General features: G+C 44.4%; 1 protein-coding gene across 9 annotated transcripts in view; it reads right to left on the bottom strand.

The window, feature by feature from the left end:
- Positions 1–19,971, bottom strand: part of APBB2 (amyloid beta precursor protein binding family B member 2) — a 198,749-nt gene extending 178,778 nt beyond the window's left edge. For 7 of the 9 annotated variants that reach the window (XM_049792333.1, XM_049792308.1, XM_049792317.1 and 4 more), the window contains exon 1: positions 19,819–19,913. The gene's annotated coding sequence lies outside the window, so the exon portion shown is untranslated. The other 2 variants (XM_049792292.1, XM_049792300.1) reach the window with 2 other exon arrangements.
- Between the last annotated feature and the right edge of the window lie 6,593 nt (positions 19,972–26,564).

Here is a 26,564-nt window from a genome sequence, read left to right as displayed (position 1 = left end):
CCAACTTGGCTGGTCCTTAGACACTGTCAGCCTAAAACCAAATGCGTTGAGATCCAGATACTTCAAGCAAAAGCGAAGCTGTCTCTGGCTTGCGCTCTTTGGGATGCAAATGACGCAATGTCAAGATGCTGTAGTATTTGGGGAGGGAGAAGGCATAAATTCATACGAACAAAGTGACATGCCTTTCAAACATGATTCAGGCCTCACTTCTTTCGGAGGGAAGTACTTCAGCCCATCTATCCCATCAGCATCAACAGGCCAAAATCAAAGTTCTGCAGGCATTAAAGTACTGCTTCAAATAAAAAAGAAAAGCTGAAGAATCAGACATTGCTAAGCAAAATGGACAAAATATTTTTCTGGCAGGTAAAAAAGTTTTCCCAGAACATCAAAATCGCTATCATAACTTAATAGCAGCATCCCAAGCCATTCAGATCCAAAGGTCTTTGAGGATGTTGGAAAACACACCTTTTACAGAATTAAGCATGCACAATGCCATATTTAAGTCCTGACCACGAGCAACCCAAAGTTAGCACTTCTCCTCAGTCTTATCTTGGAACCCAATTCCAACAGGTTACTTAGAAGTAGCATTAACAAGGGTGGCAAACACCTTCCTTCAGAGAAGGAAAATATATTTCCTACACTGTTCTTTGAGTCTAACACTGGACAGAGTTTACCACCTGAACAAAAGGTTCACCAATGACTCTACATATAAAATCTCAAACTGTTGCCATAAAGATTTTAAATACAGTAGAGTATTTGGGGAGGCCATCCCTCATCCTTGTTCTAGTATCTTCCCTGTCTACCTTAGAGAGCCACCTTCATTTGCAAGGAACAAGAACAGACACTATTTGGATCATCGCTCCCTGTCTTTATGGGATGGAGACAGAATACGCAGCTCCTAACTTACCTACCACAAACTGGGGAAGGCTGCTAGCAGGGAACACCTAACACTGCTCTTAGGACTGCTTGCCCTTCTCCAGCACTACATTCAATGACACAATCATTTACCCACAGCAGGGCTACAATGACATTTAAAAAAATCAGGGAGGGGAGATGGTGTTTGATATTTTTAAGTAAGACAACTATAAAACACAAATTAAGTTCCAAACCTGGGGGGCTTCAGGTTACACACAACCTGGCTATGAACTAAATTGAAATAACAATAGCATTTAATAAATAGAAACATATTATGCAACCTTCTGTATTTCACATACTATAATTACATATGCAGTGAAGTCCTTGCCAAAGCCTTTGCCGCAAGCAGAGAAAAATCAAAACTCTGCTGACGCTTTTTGAATCCACCTCCTGGTAAGATCCAAGAGGCCAAATAGGAAGCTGCATCCACAGCCTGGGAAACTGCATAGCCATGAGCAGTCCAAAGCCCAGGAACTATAGAGCACTCTTCCCCTTTCCCAGGCTGCGTAAGCCAGTCCAGTCATCCTTAGTGCCACTTCCAAAGACAATTAGCAAAATCTCATTTCAATTAGCTTTTCCAGAGCCATGAGCACAAAGAAGAGTACTGTACAACTTCAGAAAGAAAAAGTGTGATTAGAAAAGGCAAACTCAGGTGGAGCTGGAAAGGAAACTTGGAAAGACCAGAGAAAACGAGAGACAAGAAATCCCGGACCATCTCTCCACAAAATGCTGGGTACTACTTGGGACAAAGCCAATGCTTGCATTCAGAACGAGGAGCTTTCTCATATTTAGTTGGGTTTAAAGTTATCTTTCTCATTTCTCATTATCAAAATGATTCATTTCTTCCTAGCCAAAACTTACGCAGTACACTATATAATGGCTTGATACATCTACATGTCTACAATATCTCATTTAATACTGGCAAGATTAACACGCGTCTTTTGCGCATTCCTAACTTCTGGTTGCCAAAGTTTTTGTGGCAATAAACCATCACTAGTCTTCCCCAGCCTAGGGGTCTCCTTTGCTCTTCTATTATTTCCCCTTTAGTCAGACCCTTAACTGCTTTGTAACTCTAATGACTCGCTCCTCCAGTTTAGACTTTCCCACTTCATGCCATAATAAATGTTTTATTAAAGACCAGATAAAATCAATGTATTTATCCTAGCTCACATTTTAAGGTGAGGAAAAAAGTGTCATTTACTCTGGCACAGTCTACCTATGGATAAACTTATGCTGCATTTTGTCCTGTTTTCCATTCATCGTTTTAATTACTCTTCCCTTTAATATCTGTCTTAAAACTTTACATATCAAAAGACTTTCTTCTGTAAACACTGTGCTTCAAACACACTAGGACTGTTACCATTTAGGAAAATAAATAGCTTTTGCACATGTTCATATTCTATTAGAAACAAACCCAAGAAATATGCAAAGAATGAAAACACTTCACTGCCCAGCACAGAAGTTTAAAATCTGTTTAAAAAAAATCCACACAAAACCACACACACCCCCAAAAACCCATGAAGTTCTCTCACTACAAACAGGGCTAATGTGTACATGGAGAATAAACGGTATGTTTAGGCACCCAAGAAAATAAAAGCTTTTCCTACAGCTTGTGGTTCACTTACAGTAAGAAGTAGCAGTCTGCTGAGAAACAGATACTCAGTTTGTGTCTTCCCTCCAAACAGGAAAAACAACCACGAGAAAACACATATTTTCCTTAACAAAATGTACCCGTTAATTTCTCTTCTTTATACAATACCTAATCCAGAGCAATGGCATTTCTAACTCTGTAACCGATGCCAGCACCCACCAAGGCTGGGAATTAGCCAAGCAACTAATTGCAGGGAAGCACAATTGTGCTACAAGCCTTAGGAAGAAGTGTTAAGCTGGTCCATGCCGGGGAAGGGACATGTGAGACCTTCCAGCTTGCTTAGTAGTATGCGGCGCTCTTCCTCAGCAATCCCACACAGCTGTCCCAAGTCACACAAGTGTACATTTGTACTAAGGGGTCACTGATATGAAATTTAAGCCACCAAATTTAAGGCAATTTTGATATCTGAAAGCATGAGAATGAATTCAGCGGAGTAAAGCTCTACTGGTTATATAGTCCATGTTTATTTGGAGCAGCAATTAACGATCTGTGTGCTGAAGAGTTCTATATGCATGCCAGTCTTAATAGCAGTCACTCAAAAATTCACAGAAAAAATTCCAAGTGTTATTCTCACTACGCCTGCTGGGATGTCCAGGAAGTGTGTAACATCCCTTTATACCACTCAGAAGTGTGGCACACATGTAATTAAACCACCACCAGAGTTCGTTGATAATAATTATACTGTGATCCCAAATCCAGTGGCTGGCCACAGCCTAATGAAACAGAAGAGCAATTAGTGATTTACACAAAATCAGGATGCAGGCTAAAAGTAAGATTTGTTTCATCTAGAGAAAAAGATAGAAGGACCTAAACGATAATGATTACCAGTGAATATTCAGGCAAACAGATCCTTCTGACAGAAGCAACCTGAAAGAGTCTGGTATACCACCATCACTTCTAGCTCCTATTTTTATCCTACAAAAAAAAAAAAAAAAAAAAAAAAAAAAAAAAAAGAATTTACTAGTGGCTTTTGTAACACCAACAGCCCTACTCCGAAAATGAAAATAGTAATTATTCCTCATTAAAAAAACACTCTTGTATTTAACAGGGGGTAGGGGAGTAGGGAGTGAATCAACAACTGGAAATACCACGTTTCTCACCTTTCTTTTTAAGGTATTTTGGGATGACAATCCTTTTGATTCAGAAGGGGCACCAGAGACCCATGGAAACAAACAAGGTGCACACTCCCACGCCCCAAAGGCCAGGCATCCCAGCTGAAACATGCCCAGCGCGTTTCACTGAAATACCTTTTTCTGTCCTTGCAATGTAGGCCAGCAGTCAGTCGTCGTCTCACAGGAGTAAAATCCAAAACGTTGCCACCATTGAGGCAAGCAGCACAACAGGCCTCCCCTGGCAACACAATCATTACTAACGTGCAACTTGAACTTCCAGTTCAAAAAATTAATACAGTTAAAGAAATTCATGCCTCGCAATCAGTATTTTGGGGGGGCATTCCCTGTCACTTTGCCTGTCCTTTGCACCTCTCATGCAGGGTTTCCTCAGACGTAAAATCAGCCTTAGTCTCACCTGAAGGACAACTTCCTCACCAGAGAGGACAGCACAACTTCATCTGCGAGGCCGAGGAGCAGGCCTAACATCACATGCCAGCTACCTCGTGATAACATGAGGCACCACAACAGACAAGAGAGCTGAGGACATCAGGTAGACATCTGGGCAGCTCTGACCTTGGCTGACCCACTCCTAAGCCCATTTCTGCACTGGTCCCCATAAGCTTTTATTATTGAGCAACCTAACCGTGATTGTTACAATACACTGTGGAAGTGATTAAACTTTCTTCAGGGACAGCCTGAGGGCGGTGTAAACCCCATCACAGTGGCAGGATCTAAACACAGCATCTACCTACACAATTTCATTTAGGATGCAGGAAAAAGAAGTCATGACAAGACTTGCTGTTCTCCCTTCTCTCCTTCCACAGTGGCCTGCGATTCATTTCTGAAGGCAAAACTTCTTTCTAATATACATGAAATGTTTATGCTTGCCTGACTTGGTGTGGAAAGGACAGCATAAAAAGATTAACTGGGTCAGGGGAGCAATTATCAAGTTAGATTAATGTGGAGAAATCCAGGTAACAGGAAAACCAGTAGATCTAAAAATTCCTGTTGGCATGCCATTTCTTAACCTTGTATTTAAAGCTTCTAATTAAAAGCTGCCAACCTTGCTAACACTATAAATACTTTGCTCTTGATCTTTGGTTTCAAGAAAAAGATTGTTTTAAACACAGAAATTGTTATAGCATGAAATAGCAATGAGCATACGAAGAAAATAAGCATGTAAGAGTCTCCTAAGACTAATCCTGTTCAGAAGCAAGAAAGCAAGTTTCCTGATCTCATTTCTTACAATAAGCTGCCTTTCTACAATAACAGTTCAATTTCTGAAGCAATCTCTGGTGCAACATAAGAGAACAGCGCTACAGTTAGACTTCCCAATAGAATTGCCTTTTTTTTTTTAAATACCTGCTCCCCATCAGAGGCAATCAAACCCACACTTACTTCACTACAGTGCTTTGCCTGTCAGTCTCCAGCAGCTGTTTAGTAAAACCAATCTGCGCCAGCTGCATTACTCTCACCTTGCAAAACTGAGAGGTTCCCTGCGATTGAAGGTCCTTTAAAGGAACTGTTTTGCTTTAAGTTTAAGCATTTTATTGAGCTTAAGATATTGTGGCACTTTCTAGCTATGGCTAACAAGTATGAAAACATCCATTTCAAAAGCACTAATAATTTCACTACTGTTTCCCATATGGTGTGCAGATACTTTCTACCTCAGATTGTATTAGCCTCCAGAAGACCCAAGCATTCATGTGTGCACTGTTCTGCTTGGAAGAAAACGTTCTTCCACCCACAGCTTTTGAGAGAGGCAGTAACACAGCTTATCCATAAGCCTGCCACATTCAACTGACAACCCTTTGGAAAACACTAGTTTTTAATTGTCCCTTTTTACCAACCAGCTGTGGCCATTTGACAAGATTTGCACAGGGTCTCTCAAAGCTTTAAAACTTCCTGTTGCCCTGTGAAAGCATTTGAGTTAGCTTATGCTTCTGAACTAGAAATAATAAAAGTTACACACACACTACTACATTAGGAATGGACAAGAAAATGCAAAGGAACATCACCTGTATGTGAAACTGCTAGACCCAAACTTCAGTTTCTGTAAAACAAAATACATTTATTGTCAAACTTAGGTACTTCTAGAATCTTTCAGGACAAACCCAGGCCTGTCCTTAAAACAGACAAGAGGAGGAAAGAAAGAGACCTAGAAAACACTTTTAAGTGGGTTTATATTGTACTTAGTACAGCGTATGCCTCCCCACTGCTCCGTGGAGGAGTTTTATTTCAAGGTCAGTGCCCAATTCCTTGCAAGTGATTAGGCCTATTTTACTGCTGCAGTTTGCAGCCCATTTCATCATCTAGCTCCTCTGCGTAATTAAAATTCCTCTTCCTCTACTTATGTGCTAGCTCCTGCATCCACCTGAGGCCGCTGGCAAGCGCCTTTCCTCAGACAGCCTTTAGGAGCATCAGTATCTTCATTCTGGAATCACAGAGTATGTGCATCGCTCTCCTTAGAGCATCTCATCTATCAGTTTTTAAAATCTACACAAATTCAGCTTAATCCTCTACCATAGTGGATCTAGAATTTCAAGACTTCCTTTCGAGCTCACCTTCTACAAGGAGGCTTCACATCCTGCCATAACAGCACATTGCAAGCAAATGTTTTTGGCACGGGTAAATGCAATGTCAGTTCAAAGAGCAACCCCAAAATGGGGAAAGCCCAGTTCCCCTCTTGAACACTAGCTACTTGAGGAAGTTCTCAAGCATTCACATTCAGCAGCAAGGAAAACTCAGGATGTGCTAATACCAACTGCCAAGCAAGAATTCCCTACGAGAGCCCAATACCACTGTGCAACCAGTATTTACCCCAATAGTTTGAGAGAACTAATGATACTAGCTAGGATGATCATCACCATCCTGTGACTTTTCCATCCCTGTACAGCAGCAAAAGCAGTATAGGCAGCAGGAGCTAAAGCTCAACACTAGTTAGGTTTGAAGTTGGATCAGTCACTTGGCCTCTCACAGATGAGCTGCACGCTGTTGACTCCTGGTTTTACTGCCAGCGTGTTGTGTGGGTTAGCAGTCTTATTTTAAACCTTGCCATGCGCATTAAATAATCCACAGATTTAAAACATCCTCAGGACTTACAGAGATGAATCTTAACAGCTTTCTGAGAGTAATAGGATTTATCGGGCCAAAAATTAAGGTGTTACAAACTCAAATTTCTAATTTATATCAAAAGCTCGTATTTCTTAAAGTCCTAGTGCAAGCTGGAATACTGTCAACCAGATCAAGTGTTATTTTTTCCAGCTCTATATTTACACTTCAAGAATTATGCAGAAGCACAGAGCAGAAGCAGAGAAGCCAGCCAAAAGTCTCGACATGAACCTTTTGGGGAAGGTTCAGAGAAGTTGGGATTATCTGCCCACAAAAATATTTTCAAAGCGGTATAGATCTAGACATCCATGAGAACACAAGGAAGAAGAATCCAAGCTTTAAATTTAGGAAAATAATCATTTTACCTTGCACATACACAAAAACTTGGACAAGCATTGCAAGGAAAGTGGGTTTCTCTTCTGCCATGGAAGGAGGCGCAGCTGAAAAATTTCAGCCTCGCCCATGTAAAATTAGCTATTTATTTTGGATAAATCCCACAAAATGTTTTCCGCCCAGCTAGCACTCCTACCTGCTGGTTTAGCAGCAGTGGACCAAAGCGCTGTGCTGCATGATGACAAGTGGCCAGCCGCCAACTCCTGTGCCTCTTCAGAGGCTGGGAGGGTAGGTCCACTCATTAAAGGCTCGGGTTACTGCAAGGCAAGGATGGAGGTGGCTCTTGGCTTCTGCGTCTCTGGGACTCCCAGTGTCACCAGAGCCATTGCTACCAGGGAAACACTTTCATACAATTCTTATCAGCAAGGTCTGTTGCAAATTTAGGGATGCACATTGCCATATCCTCCCTGTCAGACATTCCCATCACTGCAACATGTGCATACACACTGGAAAGGAGAGAGAAGAAACAGCATCACCTCCTGACTTGCTGGCTGGACTGGGGAAGCACTGATGGATCCCCCTTTTTCTGACCAAGAATGAGTAAGTAAAACCACATCACACCATTGCATCTGTTGCTACACACTAGCTAGCCAAAACCAGAGAGTGGAGACTGTATTTCAGAACCAGCATGCAGTAGTGCTGGCTGATTTTTACTCCAAAGCAGGCTAGGAAACAACTGAAACAGGACTTCCACCTCGGGTGCAAACCTTTAACAATGCTCTGAGGGTCTCATCTTTCCAGGACCTCCTTGGCATCAAGCCTCACTTGATATCCCTGGGAGCCTCCCAATCACCCCTCTTCATCCCCCTTCCCTGCACAGATCCCTCACTAGGCATACCTGAATTTTCTATGGTCTTCCACTAGAGTTACACTTCAGTGCAAGGGAATCACAGTTTCAACGTGCTGTTAGGCTGCAAAGACACATTTCCCAGTGACCACTTACGCAGTTTCCCTGACAAACAGCACCATCTTTATTACATTAGGACATACCTATACCGGTTTTCAGAAGAGAATTACTGGTCCCTAAATGCCCATATGCCTCTACAATAAAACCTCCCATGTTTTGGCATATATAGGACCATTATGTTTACCCAAGTTTAAATCCATACTTGCATCAAAGGGAAACACACTTTTTTACTGAAAAAGTTTAGACATGCCAAGAATTGGCAGAAAATGCAGTTAGATGAATGCTGGTGTAACAGCATAAAAAGATTATAAAAATAAGGTTAAAACACATTTATATAGTCAAGCATGGTTTGCTAGTAGCTCTTGCACATGCTTGCCTCAGTCTTTAATAGGGAGACCAGTTATCCTCAGAGTACTCTGTCCCCTGAGCTGGAAGGCAAGGACGAAGAGCAGACTATACCCCCCTTAATCCAGGAGGAAATAGTGACATACTGCGCCGTCTGGACACTCACAAATCTATGGGACCAGATGGCATCCATCCAAGAGTACTGAGGGAAGTGGCGGAGGTGCTTGCCAAGCCACTCTCCATCATCTATGAGCAAACCTGGTCAACAGGGGAGGTCCCAGAGGACTGAAGACTTGTCAATGTAATGCCCATTTACAAGAAGGGTCAGAGGGAGGATCCAGAGAACTATGGGCCTGTCAGCCTGACCTCGGTACGGGGGAAGATTATGGAACGGTTTGTCTTGAGAACACTCACATGGCAAGTCCGGGACAAGCAGGGGATCGGGCCCAGTCAGCAGGGGTTTACGAAAGGCAGGTCCTGCTTGACCAACCTGATCTCCTTCTATGACCAGGTGACCCGCCTAGTGGATGAGGGGAAGGCTGTGGATGTTATCTTCCTTGACTTCAGCAACGCCTTTGACACTGTCTCTCATGGCATACTCCTTGAGACGCTGGCGGCTCATGGCTTAGACAAGTGTATTCTTTGCTTGGTGAAAAACTGGCGGGATGGATGAGCCCAGAGGGTTGTGGTGAATGGAGTTAAATCCAGTTGGCGGCCAGTCACAAGTGGTGTTCCCCAGGGCTCAGTATCGGGGCCAGTTCTGTTTAATATCTTTGTCAATGATCTGGACAAGGCAATCAAGTGCACCCTCAGTAAGTTTGCAGATGACACCAACTTGGGCAAGAGCGTTGATCTGCTTGAGGGGAGGAAGGCTCTACAGAGGGATCTGGACAGGCTGGATCAATGGGCTGAGGCCAATTGTACGAGGTTCAACAAGGCCAAGTGCCAGGTCCTGCACTTGGGTCACAACAACCCCATGCAGCACTGCAGGCTTGGGGAGGAGTGGCTGGAAAGCTGCCCGGCAGAGAAAGACCTGTGGGTGCTGGTCGACAGCCGGCTGAATACGAGCCAGCAGTGTGCCCAGGTGGCCGAGAAGGCCAACGGCATCCTGGCCTGTATCAGAAATAGTGTGGCCAGCAGGAGCAGGGAGGTGGTTGTTCCCCTGTACTCGGCACTGGTGAGGCCGCACCTCGAGTCCTGTGTTCAGTTTTGGGCCCCTCACTACAAGAAAGACATTGAGGTGCCAGAGCGTGTCCAGAGAAGGGCAATGGAGCTGGTGAGGGGCCTGGAGCACAAGTCTTACGAGGAGCGGCTGAGGGAGCTGGGGCTGTTTAGTCTGGAGAAGAGGAGGCTGAGGGGAGACCTTATCGCTCTCTACAACTACCTGAAGGGGGTTGTAGTGAGGTGGGTGCTGGTCTCTTCTGTCAGGTGGCTGGAGATAAGATGAGAGGAAATGGCCTCAAGTTGCAGCAAGGTAGATTTAGGTTGGATATCGGGAAAAATGTCTTTACTGAGAGGGTTGTCAGACATTGGAATAGGCTGCCCAGGGAAGTTGTTGAGTCACCATCCCTGGAGGTATTCAAAAAGCACGTAGACGGGGTACTCCAGAACATGGTTTAGTGGGCATGTATGATGGTTGGACTGGATGATCATGAAGGTCTTTTCCAAACTAAATGATTCTATGATTAAATAACAGCACATGTACATTGCTTTGTCACCAAGTTATTTCAATATCCTTGGGTAGTCATCTAACCAGCCTACAAATTTATCTAACAATAAGTCTGATCTCAAACATTTCTGAGAAGCAAACATCAAATAATTAAAAACATTTTTCTTTTTTAATCCTTCTCGTTTCAAATATGTAGGTATCGTCAAACATTTTTTTTATATTTGAGAACTTTTTAAGCTAACAAACTTCAAACTCTTCAAAAAGCTTTTCATATACAGATGTGTGTGTTAAACCACTCCCTTTACTGATGGTTCTCATGTGTTTCACTGTTTTCCTGAAGTGTGGTGGGAAAAAAACAGAAAGGAAAAAAAAAAAACCAAACAAAACAAGCACATAAGCAGGCTCCCACAGGACTCTAAAAACATGAGTTATTTCCCAAGCAGGCAATTCTCACTACCTTTCAGATTGAAGTGAAATTATCTTTATAACCTTCCCTTTCCCTATCAGTATATATTCCATTTCTGTTGCATTTTTAAGCTTTTACTTCTATACTTTTGGGAAAAAAACAATATCAAACTTAATTTCTTAAAGGGCAAAGATTTTTTTTTAACATTTCAATTTCTTCTAAAAATCTCACACTATAATAAGAATTTAACAGTAAGTAATGGACAGTACGATGCCGTTTTGTTAGCCTGGATTAACAGAAAATCTGGGTGGGGTATTGGCATTTTACACAGGCACACACCCACCACGCACAGCTATTTTATGAAATTACATATCATCGAGATGGGGTTTTAATCTATCAACATTTTTAACTGGCTTCAAAGTCTACAGTGACCCAGATCCGCCCAGCTCCCGCCGCAGTGATGGGAAGGAGCAGACTGGTGATGCTCGCGCTGCCTCGCGCTTCCCCTGCCCGCTGCGGCCAGCGGGCTTGTGCGAGGGCAGCACAGCTTCCCACGTCGCTTCCTCCAGCCCCAAGTTCTGGGAGGGATGCTCCTCTCCCAGACTGCGGCACTGTCCTTTAGCAACAAGACTGAAGCAATATGGGACCGTTACGGGTGGTAAACACCAGCGTACACAGGTCTCTGCGGCATGGCAGAGGAGAGGGCAGAGCTGCGGCAAGAAGAGGAAGAAGACGAAGGCAGGACAAGGGTTACTACGACGGTACAGTCCCTCTGCTAGCACTGAATTTCCTTTTCCAAGCCACATCAGCTCCACACCACCCCTCTGCCTCCCCAGAGATCAGGTACACACTCCAACACCCCTGCACTGGACTCCCCTCTATCCTAGCGGCAGGGCTTCTCCCCAGATGTTTTAAGACATTAAAACAGATCTCAAGCTTTCTTGGTATGGCAGCACAGACTTTGCCTGTTGTCCATTTCCTACATTTTCCCGTGTCAGAGGAAAATAGCTTTATACACCCAAAAAAATTGGCCACATAAGCTTTCAAGAGGGAAGAAAAAACAGCAAGAAACTTTTGCATAAATTACTTCCATTCCTTTGAAATACATTACATCATTCTATTAAAGGGAGTTACCAAAATTTAACTCTGCCCTAATACTTTTACCCTTGTGCCTCTTCCTGCTGACCAGCATCACTACAGTGATTTAGACAGCACGAATCCAGCGCCAGCCATTCCACAGGCAAACAGAAGTTTCCCCATGACAAAACTGCTAGGACACTCCTGGCATGCCGCTCTGCCTGGGTGCCCGGCGCAGTGAGACCGCACGCTCCCCAAAGAGCGCCATTTTATACCCAGATGGGTATCAGACAAACAACCACATGGAGATCCTGCCTCTCCTGCTCACATACAAGGCATGCCGAACGCTGAGACAAGGTCATCACATAGCGCTGGACGCTTCCTTAATACCATGTGTATCACAAACACACAGGTTCCCTACTGTATTTACTTCCCGATGAATCTTTCCGTAAGTTCATAGATTGTGCCCTATATGTATATATCTTCAATTCATTTAAACAACCTAATTAAACTATCTTTCCATTATGCTGCATTTAAATCCCAATTTAATTCGGTAAGCGCTGAATTCTCCATGTGAGAGCAACCCTCCTCCTTATTTCTCTTTCTTGCAATTCCCTTTCATCTTTCATGCTGGTTCTCTACACAGCTTCCTCCATAGCTACACAATTCAATACCTTGCCAAGAAACATCCCTTCCGAACAATAATCCTCTTTGCAAACAGAATGAACAAGGCAAGTGTAAACACGGGAGCAGTGAACTAATTGTCATATTTACCCGAACTACTGCTTTCAGTTCCTTATAATGAAATTCTATATTAAATACATAGGATGGCTTAATGTCAAGCTCCTCATTTGCTGAATTAGGCAGCTGGCCAGTAAGCACCCTGCAGCATCTCCCTCCAACCTGAAAAATTATTCTTACAAGGTTTCCGATAAAGGCCTAACTAATTTGTGCCAATATTAGTCACACCAAATTACTGTCTATTAATAACTGTTTGGAGGTCTTTCTACCCCTAGAATGCTGCAAAGGAATGACATGTTTCTACAACAGACAACAACAAAATAGGTAAAGTTTATGGTAGTTTCTTCTCCTCAAACAAGTTAATTCATAAAGGTAGGGAACATTTAGTGCCTGCCAGCTTCCTTCCCTTTGGAATCTGTTCTTTGTGCACAATAATTATACCAGGAAACCTCCCTCCATAACCAGCTAATAGACACAAGAAAAAAAAAAAATCAGTTGTGACTAACAGTCCCACATGAAACACATTTTAGCACCAATATCAAACCCAAGGGATATTTTTAAACACATATTCTACATTTGAAATCTGCAGAAGTAGTTTAGAAATGTTCCTTTTGGTGCCTTTGAAAATTAAACTGCACTTGCACTAAAGGAAAAAAAACCAAAAAACAACCTTCAACAAAAGAACTAAACACACCACAAAACTGCTTAAAAGCGTATCATAGCAAAGCACATCTAGTGCTACGTCTAGTGCTTCCAGGAGGGTTTTCCCAAGGGCAGGCAGAGCTGATGCTTGTCTGATGGGATATATTACCTGGAGTACAATATAATTCTGCAAGGAAGACAAAGGAAAGAGAGAAAGATTTCTCCTAGATTTCTACAGGGAAAAAAAGGACAGCCAAACAATAAGAACTGGATGACTAAATCAGTGGGTTACAATTCTATTTTGGCACAGCTACAGGAGGACACCACTGAAACTTTAGCAGAGGTTTTTAATTATGAAGTCCAAAAGATTAAACCGTCAAATATAAATCTGCCATGAGTTTGCTTCAAGTACTTCACAGCAGCAGCACTATTCATAAGGTAAAATAAACCAGAATGAGAGACACTGGCTATCCAGTATTGAGATCAGAAGCAAAAATTTACATACTTTATTCTGTAGCAAACCTTCCTCTGTCACATATTATTACTCTTAAGGCACTACTACTCAAGTTAGTAGTTTACATTCATGAATATCCTAGAGTAAACTGCATCTGACTTCATTCATCCGAGATCGGAGTTCAGTATCAAATGCAGCGCAGACTACTGATAAAGGGAGAAATCTGCATCTAGTTAATCATCCTAATTGTTATGCAGACCACTTTAAAAAGGCACTAATCAGCGTTATACACAGATGCAAAGTTTGCTCAGCACTAAAAATCACCATCTAAACGCTTACCCAAACAAATATCACATTTTCAGGGGAGACAGAAGCTCAGCACATTTTAGTTAAAAAAAGAAAATGGATTTGACAATAGGAGACAGAACTTAGAGGTTCACCTTAGATCTTAAGCTAAATCGAGTTTGATCTTTTTAAAACATAAAAAAGATACCACACAAGGTCTGCTCATCATCCTGCAGGTGATGGAGGCAAAGTACCCGCTGTCTATCAGGGAAGACTCCTGCACTCACTTCCAGTCATCTCGCTGCAGGGTCTGCCCTTATACCTTTGGCGGTAGGCTTATGCAACCAGGACCTCCCAGATGAGGCACAGCTAAACCAGCATCCATTAGCAATCCCAGGGCACTCTCCGCAATGCTTCAGTCAAATTCTTCCGCCAGAGCTCTGCAACCTCCCACTTGAAACCTCCTTTGCCGAAGGTGAATGGAAAGTGGCAAGAGATTACAATCTCAGTAGAGATCCAGGGAAGTACAGAGCTGCAAAGCCTAACACCTCTACTGGGCTAATAATTAACTTGACTGATGCTAATGATAAAAGGAGATAATTTGGTCACCTGGATAAGTAGTCTGCTGGAGAAGAGTCAGCACGGTTTGTACGGAGAGAAACCCTTGCTGAGTTCTTCAAAGGTGCCAAACATGGACAAGGTATACCCATTCATTCTGACCTATCTAAATTTCCAAAAGGACTTCAACCAAGTCCCTTACCAAAAACTAAGGGCCTTCTTAAGGAAACTAGGTAGAGAGAGGTAAGAGGAAGGGTCCTCTGTGGAGAGATAGACAGTTGGAAAATAGAAACAGGACAAGAATAAGAGTAAATGGTCTCTCTTGGAGCAAACAGAAGTCACCAATGAAGTTCAGCAGAGACCCATGCTCACCCTTCGGCTGCTTGACACAGTCATGCGAGACAAGGAAAGGGGAATGAGCAGCGAGTTGAGGAAGTTTGCTGACGATAAAAAAATGTATTGTGGTAGCAAGGCCAGGATGTGAGGAATTCCAGACAATCCTGGGAGACTGAGTCAATAACACTGCAGAGGAAAACTAATGCAAATAAACACAAGAAACATAAGATGATGCATATGGGAAAGATACAACCATGGCTATACGTAACTGAGGGATTCCAAACTGACTGTAGTCCTAAGCAACATCTTGACATTATGGTTTCACAAATTTCATGAAATTAACTCACTAGCAGTCCAAATAGAAAATCCAACATTACAAGTCATTAAGAAAACAAAACATCGTTATGCTACTGTATAGCCCCAAAGCTCACCCACATACTGAAAACAGTATACAGCCCTGATCTTCCTATCCTAAAAGGACATGTAGAACCAGGACAGACTCCTGGAAAGGGATGCTCACGATCAGGAATGGCTTCCATACAAAGAATATCTGAGTAGGCAACTCTTCAGGCAGGTCAAAAGCCAACTTGATGAGGAAGACATAGGCCTACAAAATCATGAGTGGCAAAACACAGACTCACTAACCATCTCTGCCATACAAGAACTAAGACCTGCCAAACGACAGAAGCCAGCTGAGAAAAGCAGAACAAGGGAATTCTTTACACAGCCAGAAGCAGACCCACAGACAAGCAGCACTCCAGGCCAAAGGCCATGGTGGCTGCAATGAGATCCCAAGGGGGGCTGCAGACAGACCAGACAAGCATTTGGAACTGAAAGCCACCAAACATTTTGAAACAGGGAAAGGTTGCACCCAGCTCTGGCAACCCCAACCTGAGAACAGCCAGAGGCTCACATAGCATCTGTAGAGGAGGTCTTGAGTAAGGTCATCCTGTTCTTATTTTACCTTGGGCATCTGCTTACAAGGAAAGGAAAAAAAAAAGTTGCAGAAGACAATAAATCAAAAAGGCAAAAGGGGAGCAGCCTGAAGGTGAGGGGTTAAAAAAAAAATTAGTAAACTAAAGCAGGACACCACACAGAGCATCCCAACAGCACCCTCTGCTCCTGAAAGCTCTGAGGACAGCAGCTATTAGGCCACTGCCCAGACTCATAATGAGACAAGGAAAGAGAAACAAGCACAGAGGTGCTGGGATCCTGCCTATCAACTCTGAAGCCCATCAGCCCGTAGAGCTATTGCCAGCTCAGAGAGGGGCAGGAGGAGGCTGGCAAGAAGATCCCATTCTTTCAGAGGGTGGCAGATAGGAAAGCTATAAATCAAAGAAACACCCATAAGCTCAAGAAGAGGCTTTGGAGGAGCCAGAAGAGGAACTGCAGCCTCATGCATTAGATGTACATGTCCCAGTGTTTCCTTTTCCCTTCAAAAGGAATGAGAGTCACAGAGTCAATGAAGCACATCATAAATGCACCCATTTTCACCTCTCGTCCATTAATTTTCTCACATTTGATTTCAGTGAGTGTGTGACAGATAAGCCTAAAGTACAAGTCAGCCTGCAAGAGCTCCTCATCCCTCCTGATGGCAAGAGGACACCTTCTGTCACAGGGAAAGGAAACAATGCAGAAGCACTTCGAGGCATCTTCAAGGTGCTGCCTGGAGGTGAAACCAGCCACCATGTGGCTTGCTCGAGTCCTGTGTGGTACACTGGGCTAGAGAGATGAACCCATGCTTTGGCCCATCACAGCAGCTCTTTCATTTCTGTACTTACGACATCTCCTAGAAGCAGTCAGGTACTGCTGACAGTCATAGGACCCAGTATACAGCATCCGCAGCTGGCTGTATTCTGTGTTGCACACACAATATTTTTAGAACTGACTACAGACTTCTGTACAAGTTCAACTACTGCAACCACCAGGCTAGATAACTCTCAGCTGTTCTACATAGCAGCAAATGAGACCAACCCCATGCACAACTAGCTCAACTAGACTTGTTTTCAAATTTGCTTTAAACTTAATTTATTCCAGTCCTCCAGTCACAGCATAGCTCGGAGCACTGGTCTCAGTTCACACCATCTGGGTCTGCTGTACAGCCCCCCCCAAAGAACTACTTTTTTTAGAGGATTTATGAATTACGTCAATAGGAAAAAAAAGTTTTCTGCAGTTCATTTTTTAACCTGAAGGATAATAAGCTCAAACAGCACTCACACACCACTAACATACAGTCTCCTTCAGCAGTTTTGACTTAAAGAAAAAGGAATTTCCACACAATTAGATGCAGCTGTAAGCCAACACTTAGTATTTTGGAGGGGGGGGGGGGGGGAACTAACTTGCAAAACATTTCAGAAAGTGACCACTAAGCACATCACAACCCTTTCAAAGTAGCGATGCAAATTGTAAAGCAAGCATTTTATGCCAGTTTTGAATGGTAGATTTTAAAAATAAGAAACACTAGCACAGAAAATCTACATTCAGTTAATTCAGACGTATGGAAAAGCTTTTCCCAAGTCACCAAGCCTCATCTCCTACTGCCACAGCCAAGGATACAGTATAAACTTCCTCAATATATCTTCAAGAGCCAGTTAAGGGGCTTGCTCCCACTTCTCCCATTTGAAGGTTGTTAGAGAACCTCACTCCATTTAGGGAAGAAACTGTCTAAATTTCAGCTTAAGTTTATTCATGCCAGTTTATATCCGTTTGTTCTTGTGCCAACATTGTTCTTTAGCTTAAATAGCTCCTCTCCCTTTCTAGTGTTTATATCCCTGCTGTATTTGCAGATTGCAATCACATCCCCTCTCAGGCCTCATTTGCTAGGCTAAACAAGCCAGTCTCCTCCAGAAAAATTGGCATTTCTGTTCCCCAGCCCCTCTCTACACCTGTCCCACCTGCAGCATGGGTGAGAGGACCTGTGCCTAGCACTCCCCAGGAACTTGCACTCATTCCACCACCCCTCCTGCCAGTGTCCTGGCCTAACACACTCCACTGTTGCCTTTTACTTTCTTCACAGCAGCAGGACAGCAGCAGTGTGGTCAGCAACAAGCTAATGCACCCAGCACATCTGCTTCTCTGCTGTTCCCAGCAGTGTAGCTCCTTGCTTGCAGCAGGGAACAAAGGCAAGACCTTGTCTTCTACTAGCAAGGGCTGTACATATGGTACAGTTTGTTTTCAGCGGGGATGATTTGTTCAAGTGTGACTGCACATCCTAGGTCAGAGCTTCCAAAAAGCATGCATCTGCTATGTGACAAAGATGTAATCAGTTGATTACTCACCATTACCTATCAACTACCAGGATTCATTTTATTTTTCACAGGCTCTACTAAAAAAAAAAATCCTTACAGTAGGCAACCTCAACTACTCAAATTCCTCCCTAACTAGCTCCTGAAGCCACCACTTTCTTCAGCTTAAACCCTGCAGCAGCCCTCTCTAGGGTCCTCAGGCATTTCCTAAGGAAGTCACCATCCCTCCTGACCTGAGGTCAGAGCAGAGTCGACCCAACACCCCACCAAAAATGACCAGTTTTGTCACTGGTTCCCAACTTAGCTGCAGAACCGAAAAACAAAATAAATAATCCAGGTTTCCAAGTCATGCATCCCCTCTCCTAGGAAATGATTCCCACAGTGTTGTAATCTACTGCTTAAATGCCTCTATTGCTGGCAAGGGCACATTCACTCATGCTGCTTCGGAGCCAAGAATCTTCCTCCTCTTATAACCAAGTCATGTATTCTTCATAACACACAATTCTTCCTCCCGAAGAGTCCTCTCCAAACCTCGATTTCCTTTAAGTGGCCAAAACACCCCAAAATACAAGCCAAAAAGTATTCCATCAAACTCTCATCACTGTGAAGGAAGAACAAAAATACCCACACTCAGCATGGCTGTTCCAGGCAAGGAAGTTAATCAGCCAAGATTTTGTCCCAAGGTCACTGTAAGATGATGTCTTTCCCTTTAAGTGCTAGGACATCTGCACGCTTATTTTAACCAAATGCAATTAAGCAGGCAGAAAATAGTTTTAAACGCAAGACAGACAACTCGTCCAGACTTTCAGAAAGTACTAGAGCGTGAGATGGCAGGATGATGACATGTCAGATCTAGAATGAACTGGAGGAACACACTGGCGAGCCAGAGGACACAGCACGCCTGCAGCAGCTCAGCAGCAACCTGGACCTCAGCTTCTGGGGCAATACAGCAGACCTTTGGTGAAGCACTGAAACTGGCTGCAGATACTGTTATCCTGCACAACTTACTGCAGATATTGTTATCCTCTACGGCTACCAACAGGATCCGCAACGCACTAAGCCTACCAGTCCATCCCCAGTCCAGGGTTCGTTTTTTCCTTGGTTTTAGTTATTTTGTGTTTAAAGCACCGAACTGCACTCATCCTCCCTAGCAAGCCGGAGCCCAGCCAAGAATTATAAAACACTGCAAGCAAGCAAAGCAATGAAGTACAAATACAAACCATTACACTTTCCATTTTATTTTATCTGTCTGAATTCATTCTCTCTCTAGCCGCAATGAGGAGCGGTTCCGTTGCTGTCATGGGACCCAAGCCAATTCCTGAGAACTTCGAGTGGGATTAAACGGGGTCCACGTTTTGTTCCGAGCACTGTATTTTTGCATCTTCCCATTTGCAACCCGGCGCGCAATCCTCAAGTACGATTTAATCACAGAGATGAACTCGCAAAGCCCGCTCTAATAATCACGCACACACACGCACACCCAAAAAAAGCTACTTCTACAAGCACTTTTTCCACTTTTCATGCTTTTTTAGCTCACACGCACCCCCCCACCCCCCGAGGCAGAAGAAGACCCGCTGCCGTTCCTACTCGCCGCCCGCGGGAGGAAAGCCCACGTTCGCACCGAGGCTCCGGCCAGCTCTCTGCAGCAGCAGCAGCAGCAGCAGCAGCACCGCACCACTTCTGCGCGACGGGGGAAAAGCCGCGGGAGCGGGGCGGCGGCACCCGGCAGCCGCAGGCCGGCCCCGCACGCCCGAGGCCGGGATGCGCCGGAGCCGCCCGGGGCAAGGGCAGCGGGACCGTCCCCCGGCCTCCCGCCCGCTCGCACCGGCAGCGGGCCGGCCGGAGCGGCGGCGGCGGCGGCGGCGGCGGGCAGCCACGCACCGGGGACCCTGCCACGGGACACGCTGCGCTGCACTACGCCACGCTACCCTGCCCTGCCCGCCCTCCCTCCCGGCCCGCCACGGAGCGCACCTGCCCGCCGATCCGCTCCGCGCCGCGCCGCCCGCCCCGGAGGCACCCGTAAGCCCGCTGCGGGATGCGGCCAGCCTTCCGGAAACGCTTCCCAGCCCGCTGCGCTTACCCAGGAAACGATTCCGGCCGCCGGCCGCCGCCGCCGCCGCCGCCCCTCCTCCTCTCCCTCCGCCCCGGCCGCCGCCCAGAGCCGCGGCCCGCAGGGGGCCGGCCGGGCGGGGCGAGGCGGGGAGGGGGGGGCGTGCGCCGCGGCGCCATGTTGTGTGGCGGCCGCCGGGCCGGGGCGCGAGGGGCGGACGCCGCCGCCGGTCCCCGCTGCCGCCCCGCCGAACCCCCGGGCCGCGGCCGGTGGCCCCTCAGCGCTGCGGCACTGGGGGGTTTCAGTCAGCAGCTCATCGGTGGCCTCCAGAGCAGGTGTCCTATAGTGAAGGGGTAGGGTTTATGCGTGAGGGCAGGTGTACCCCTGAGAAAAACGAAAGGCCATTTTTTCTCCTTAGGGGACAAAAGAAGCGTCAAGGCTTCCGCTTGGCAAATGTAGCAATAATACCCTGATCAAGGTGAGGCAGTAGCAGTTTGGCTCCTGAAGTGCCGCTGCGGTATCCCAGCACTCCCCCAGCAATAACGAGAGCCAGACAGGTAGGTAGCCAAGTAGGTTTGGAAGCCCACCTAGAAGAATGGGTTGTCTGTCACGCTGGGTGTGGACTCCAGTAGCACCGTGGGGGTGTGCTAAACACCCACATCGGGGAACCCCTCTAGTCACGGACTAATGGAGGGTGCTTGACACCAGCATAGCGCTCCAGGCAGCTGTGTTCTGGTGGGTCTCAAAAGTTACGTAGCCAGCATGGACAGAAAGAAACTGGGTGTGTTCTCAAGTGTGGAAAACAAACGAGTAAAAGGACCAGTCACTGCTGCTCTAACCTGCTCGCAGTCCTATAGTGCAACATTGAAAGCAGATCCCTAGGCACGTCTTGAGATGGATGAGCAGACAATCGCAGCAGCACCCCAGACAGTTAGTATTGAGGCTTAAAAGAACACACCCATGGGAAGATCCTTCTGTTTGAAGCCTTCCAAATATGTGGGATTTTGCGTGTTCTGTCAAGATAGGCTTTTGAGATTACAGGGGGAGAAACTGCTCATTGCTGAAGCAAAAAATTCAGCATGGGATGGTAGCTTGGTGGAAAGCATGTAACTGCTAACAGACCTTTTGCTCCTATACCTTCTAACAATCTTAGGAAGTCCCTGGAACAGCAGATGCAAAACAATCAGCAGTAAAACACAGTGTCGTATTGGAGCGACCAAAGACATACAAGGAGGTCAAAGAAGACTATTACAGTAATGAAATGGCCAGTCTCATTTTTTCTTAAATGAAAACACATTTGGCAATCCTATTGAAGTGCCCGAGTCTACTTTAAAATTTATCGCACCATTTATAATGGCAAATCTATTTCTGGAAGACATGATTTTTCTTGGGCATTCCAGAAACTTCTTCAGTATTTTGTTCCCTGACTTTACAACTACGCTCCTGATAAAATCAGAACACTCATGAACTGAGCACAATTAGAAGGATCATTAAGGTGAATAGGAATGCAGCATCTTTAATTAGAAATATTTATGGGTTTAGAAGATCATATTGACATCCACCAGCCTAAAGAACAGGAAAAAAAATTTCAATTATAAGCAGTACAGTGACAAACAAGAAGCAGCAACAATTAGGCAAAGATGTAATAATTCAAAGCAAAGCACCTGGAAATTACACTTCTATACTTCAATAACTTACTCTTAAATGTATTGTTGTAGTTTTGCAGTGATACTCACATTTTCCTATTTGTCTTTAAATTGGACATGATTTAATCTTCTAATTTGTCATAAAAAAGCAGCACTTTTGTAAGCTAAAACTCACATTTTAATTGATATTTTTAGATCCAGAACTATGACAAAGCTCCAAAAAAAGCCTGCAGATAGTTCTAAGGATCTGTAATAGACATGTGTCATCACAATCAGTTCCAGTAGGGCCGACAACCTCCTGAGACATCCAAAGGTGATTCATCACATTCCAGCATTTGCAAATCAAGGTGCTTCCCTCTTCCACAAAGCACATCATTCAGCAGGAAGGAAAGCCTTTAGGCTTTGATGGCATACTAGAGCAGGACTCACCCTGAAATTTGCACTTTATCTATTGGAGAGATACAAGACAACTATCAGGTTACCCAAGACTTAGTGAATAGCCTATTAATATATTTCCCTGACAGAAATGGCCAGGCAAGATACTCATAAATTCATGTTCCTTTGATGAGAAGTGTGAAAGCACTGCATTGTGGTTTTTGCTGTGTGGTTAAAATGATGATTAACATTTAGTTACATAGTCTATATAATGCACTTCAGATTGGAGTGTAGTAAGCAGAGTCATAAAAATGAAGTGTTGGGGAAACTAAATAAGGAATTTCATATACGTCCTAAATGGACAGCCGCTCAATACGCTCAGACTTCTCAGAATAGGCTCAGCCAGTCTCATCAAATATAGATCTCTTGGTTTAGAGCAATCCGATGTGTTAACTTTCCAAGTACAATGAAATAGTTCCTGCAGCTGTGGCCTTCAGGAAATGATACAGAGCCTCTGTACGTAAGACACAAACATTTTGTGAAACAGCGTTTATAAACATAACGGGGGGGGGGGGGGGAGAAGCCTTTCTATTATCAGCTCATACCAAAATCATTTCATCATCATCTTGCTGTCCATGTGTGAACTATGACTGCAAATTTATTTTGGTCAAAGTCCACCCGACTTTGCAACAAGGAATGACTGCGCATAGGAGTCTTCGTTGGCAAGCAAGCCTCTGTACCTCAACCTTCCCCAGAGCGTGGGTCTGCAGACCCTGCTTTGGGACTGACTGTGCCCCCGAACGTTCTCTCAGGAGAATATAGTTTCTCCCCCTGCTTACTTCTATATACCAGCTTTTTACTTACAGGTTAGCCCAAGTAGGGGGATAGTGCCCAATGATCCCCTCTCTTGAGAAACTTCTCACTGCAGAAGGAAATAGGAAAGAGGTGAATATGAAATAAGCAAGGCTACCATCTAGTGGTACAACTGTACTTCAATATTTCAGAGGAACCTACACCATCAAATTTTGCTGAATATATTGATCCTAAACCCAAGCTTAACATAGAAATTTAATTAGGAGAATTCAGTTATAGCAGAATGGTAATTTTCTTTGGAACTATTTCTCCAACATTTTCACACAGCTCACTGTGACATTAAGTCTCCATCTTAAAATACTAAATCAAATAATTTTCCAGAAAGAACAAAAACCACCACACACATTGCACACACAGCTAGAAGATTTAAGACTTAGACTTGTAGCACGTAATTTTTCATTACGGACTTGAACATGCTCAGAGGGCTTAGTCCCCTGGACACCTTGCTTCCTAGGACCTGTGTGAAAGCATGTATTGCTCCCGTTATTTTGTGTTCCCGTCTCATTACTGCTCCCTGGGCAAGCATACAGTGAAAGCCTGATTCTGCCATGGAGGAACTTCCCTGTGTTATTTATGGAGAAGCAAAGACCATGAGACATCAGTCTCAGATAAGATTACTCCAGTAGTTTAATCAAGCCAGGAACTAAATCAAGGTCTCCCGTTATACTCATGGAGCCCTCTCCCATCCACTGCATTAGCTATCTATATCTTGGGCACATTACCACTACATTAATGAAGGCTGTATGGGAACAAGTGCAATCCAGAGCAATTTGCAAGCCAGCAGTTTGCTGATTTCTTGACATGCCAAGCAAGGCGGAATTATAATTTCGAAGTTTATTTCTAGCTCCTCAAGAATGCAAAGCCTTGCATCCAGGAATGGTTGTAAAGTAAGTTATAAGTTATGTCTTAGACATCTGACAAGATGTAGTTCTCCGATCTATCCTTTCCGTGCCTGTTACACAACAGTATATTGGGATTTCCTATGGGTGAGGTGAAGGAAAGGTGGCCTGGCCTGGCTCCCAGGCGTATAAACTCCCTGAATACATGATGCACTTACCCAGCCCACCCACTCATCCAGACAGGGGCAACTCCTTTTTTTTTATCATTACAGGCAAGTTCTGGGGAGGTGAGCAGGTTGACTGTGTTAGCTTGCGAACAATTGCAATATTTGAAAGAGGAGAACATACCAACTGACCACTGTAGCAAAACAGTCCATTTTGGACTTCCTTCTAGCTGGAGGGGCCAGGTGAGGGAAAGCTGCAGTTTGTAAGAAAAAGCTGTTATTACTGCAGAGTTTCTAAATCCTACAGTAGCTGCTTAGGCACTCTGCTAGAAGGCAGTAGGTATTTTCAGAGCTGACTTTTCAGCAAACTGTTTACTGTTTCATGTTGCTCTGGGACACAAAAATACTCAAAAGTTGCCACAGAGCAAGGCCTGAAATTATAGGCAGTCAAATAAAAAGAATAGCTCACACTTGCAAAGCTAAGGTGTAGCTAGATTTTCTTGCCTTCGGTGCTTAAAATGGGAAGTATAGCCCTGCTTTCTGATGGCTACTGAAACGTATGATCTCCAGTATTTTTCTGCATCTGAGAAATAGGAATATGAAGCGAGATTTTGGAATGCCACTTGCCTTTGAGGCGACAATTGTCTCTGTATTTTGAGAAGGCAGTTGTTCAAACAGCACAAAATAAAGCACAGCTTAGAAGTTTTAGGCCAACACCTCTCCACTGTTGGCAGTTGCTGTGTTTCAGCCCTGGCGCTCTCACACCTTGGAGCTTTCCCTGGAAGTGCTGTGCTGCTGGTTCTGCTTCCCGCCGGGCAGCTGAGGATGGTGCAGCAGTACAGCTCCCTGTGAGGCAACCAGGAAACCCATGTCTTGGGCCAGAATGGCTAACCCACTCATATGCTGTATATGCATATATACGCATTCACATCCACTAATACACATTAATTACAAGGTGTAGAAAGCTAAGATAAAGTTGGAAACACTAGGTTTACTAACACCGGAAGGCCAGTGCTTTGTCTCTGAAACAAGAGAGACAAAAGTCCAGTGTCTAATGTCCTAAATACAGCTAGAAAAGCCCAGGCTGCAAATGCACTCAATGGGAATTTTGCCCTACGTGTATAAACATACACTGGAAAGAGCGACATGTTTTGCGTTTATATTTGCAGCTGCAGAATGTGATACAGTCCCATTGTTTTTCTGATCCATAGTGTAGTTCCCCTCACCATCTAAATATTTTTTCTCCACTGAGACAGGGATTTGTTTCAGCGTGTACATTCATAAGCTAAACACCTCCACTAAAACAATAAGGCTCAAGGGCCAAACTGTGGTGTTCTTCATACCCACATGTGCTTTGGGTAAACACTGCAAAACAGTGCTTGTTAAACTGATCTTCAGAAAAACAGTTTCTCCATCAGTGACAAACACTGTCTAAACATTTCTCTGAAGGTGGGGGGTTGGAAATACTCTCCTTCTTGTATAGCATGGACAAATTCCTGGAGCAGAGGGGGAGAAAATCCTCCCTTTCTCCCCACTTCTGATGCTCTGAGACCAGCCTCTGAAGATGCACAGGAGGCACTATAGAGTTAGGCTCTGAGAGTGGTTCGGGGCAAAGGCAAGCCTGGAAGGGGTGATGTTTCCCAACCGGGCTTGTTTCACTGTGTTTTTAATGTTAATTGCTTGCAGTTGAGCCAAGACTAATAACCTTCCACCGGCAACATCCACAGCAGTGTCAGAGTGGTTTGGGCCCCTGCACTGCTTGGTAAGAGCAGCACAGCACGTACAACACAACTGCTTTGCATTAGAGATACACTGGGTGGTCACCATGTGTAAAACACTTTATGACAGAATTAAAACTTAACCAAAGGGTTATGTTCTGCCAGATGTACTTCTGGAAAGTGGTTATTAATGTGGGGTTAAGCCACTCATTCTTACACATTTTGAAATCAAAGCCTTGTCTTGTAAGTACAAGTGAATAGCTACTCTTAATTTGTAATTAACACAGGAATTGGTACAGGCAAGACTTTGAAGATCTCAGTGGCTAAAAAGCACATACTGAATTCCACTAGCATGACTAAGGGATCCATTTAATGCTTCTATGAGCTGTTACAGAGTGGAGAAGCAAGAGCAGCTCAGACCTAGGCCTGTGAGGCTTTGTATGAACCAGGGTAACACTGAGAAAGTAACAGAGCAGTGCTGCTCTGAGTCACTTCCGAGTCACCCGCCTGCTAGAGCTGCACACCCAACATGCATATAGATATATAGATATATATATAGGGGCCAGGAACTGTAAGATATGCCGTAGGGTTTAGTAGTGATGAAGAGGAGGTAGTTTAGGACTGGCTCAGACACAGAAAATTTCTTTCCCATGCAGTTGGGCATAGCCAGTCCACTTCAGGATGGGACTAGATAGGCAGGTGGGTCTCAGGGCAATCCAGGGACCTCAGGCTCTTGGCTTCACTTACTGGACTGGCAGCAACTCTGTACCAACCTCGCTCCCCAGGTGAAGTAGCTCTAACAGAAGAACCATGCTTGAACTTCTCACAAACTGTCTGCGGCTAAGGCTTTACTTCAGGGCACTGCTCTAATTAAAAACAAAATCCCCACACTTCTCAAGAGTGTGCACATGTAGGTGAGGAAGTAAATTAGCACAAGTTGGTGTAAATATTGTGGTACATATGTCCCTGTTGATGTATTGAACTTCAGGGTAGCTTGTGCTACCTAAGACATTGTTATGGAAGTAGAGTTTTCAGAGAACATGCTAAGCTAA

The sequence above is a fragment of the Accipiter gentilis genome, chromosome 3 (assembly GCF_929443795.1).
Source record: "Accipiter gentilis chromosome 3, bAccGen1.1, whole genome shotgun sequence".
NCBI classification, from domain to species: domain Eukaryota; kingdom Metazoa; phylum Chordata; class Aves; order Accipitriformes; family Accipitridae; genus Astur; species Astur gentilis.
This window is presented reverse-complemented; position numbering and strand designations above follow the sequence as displayed.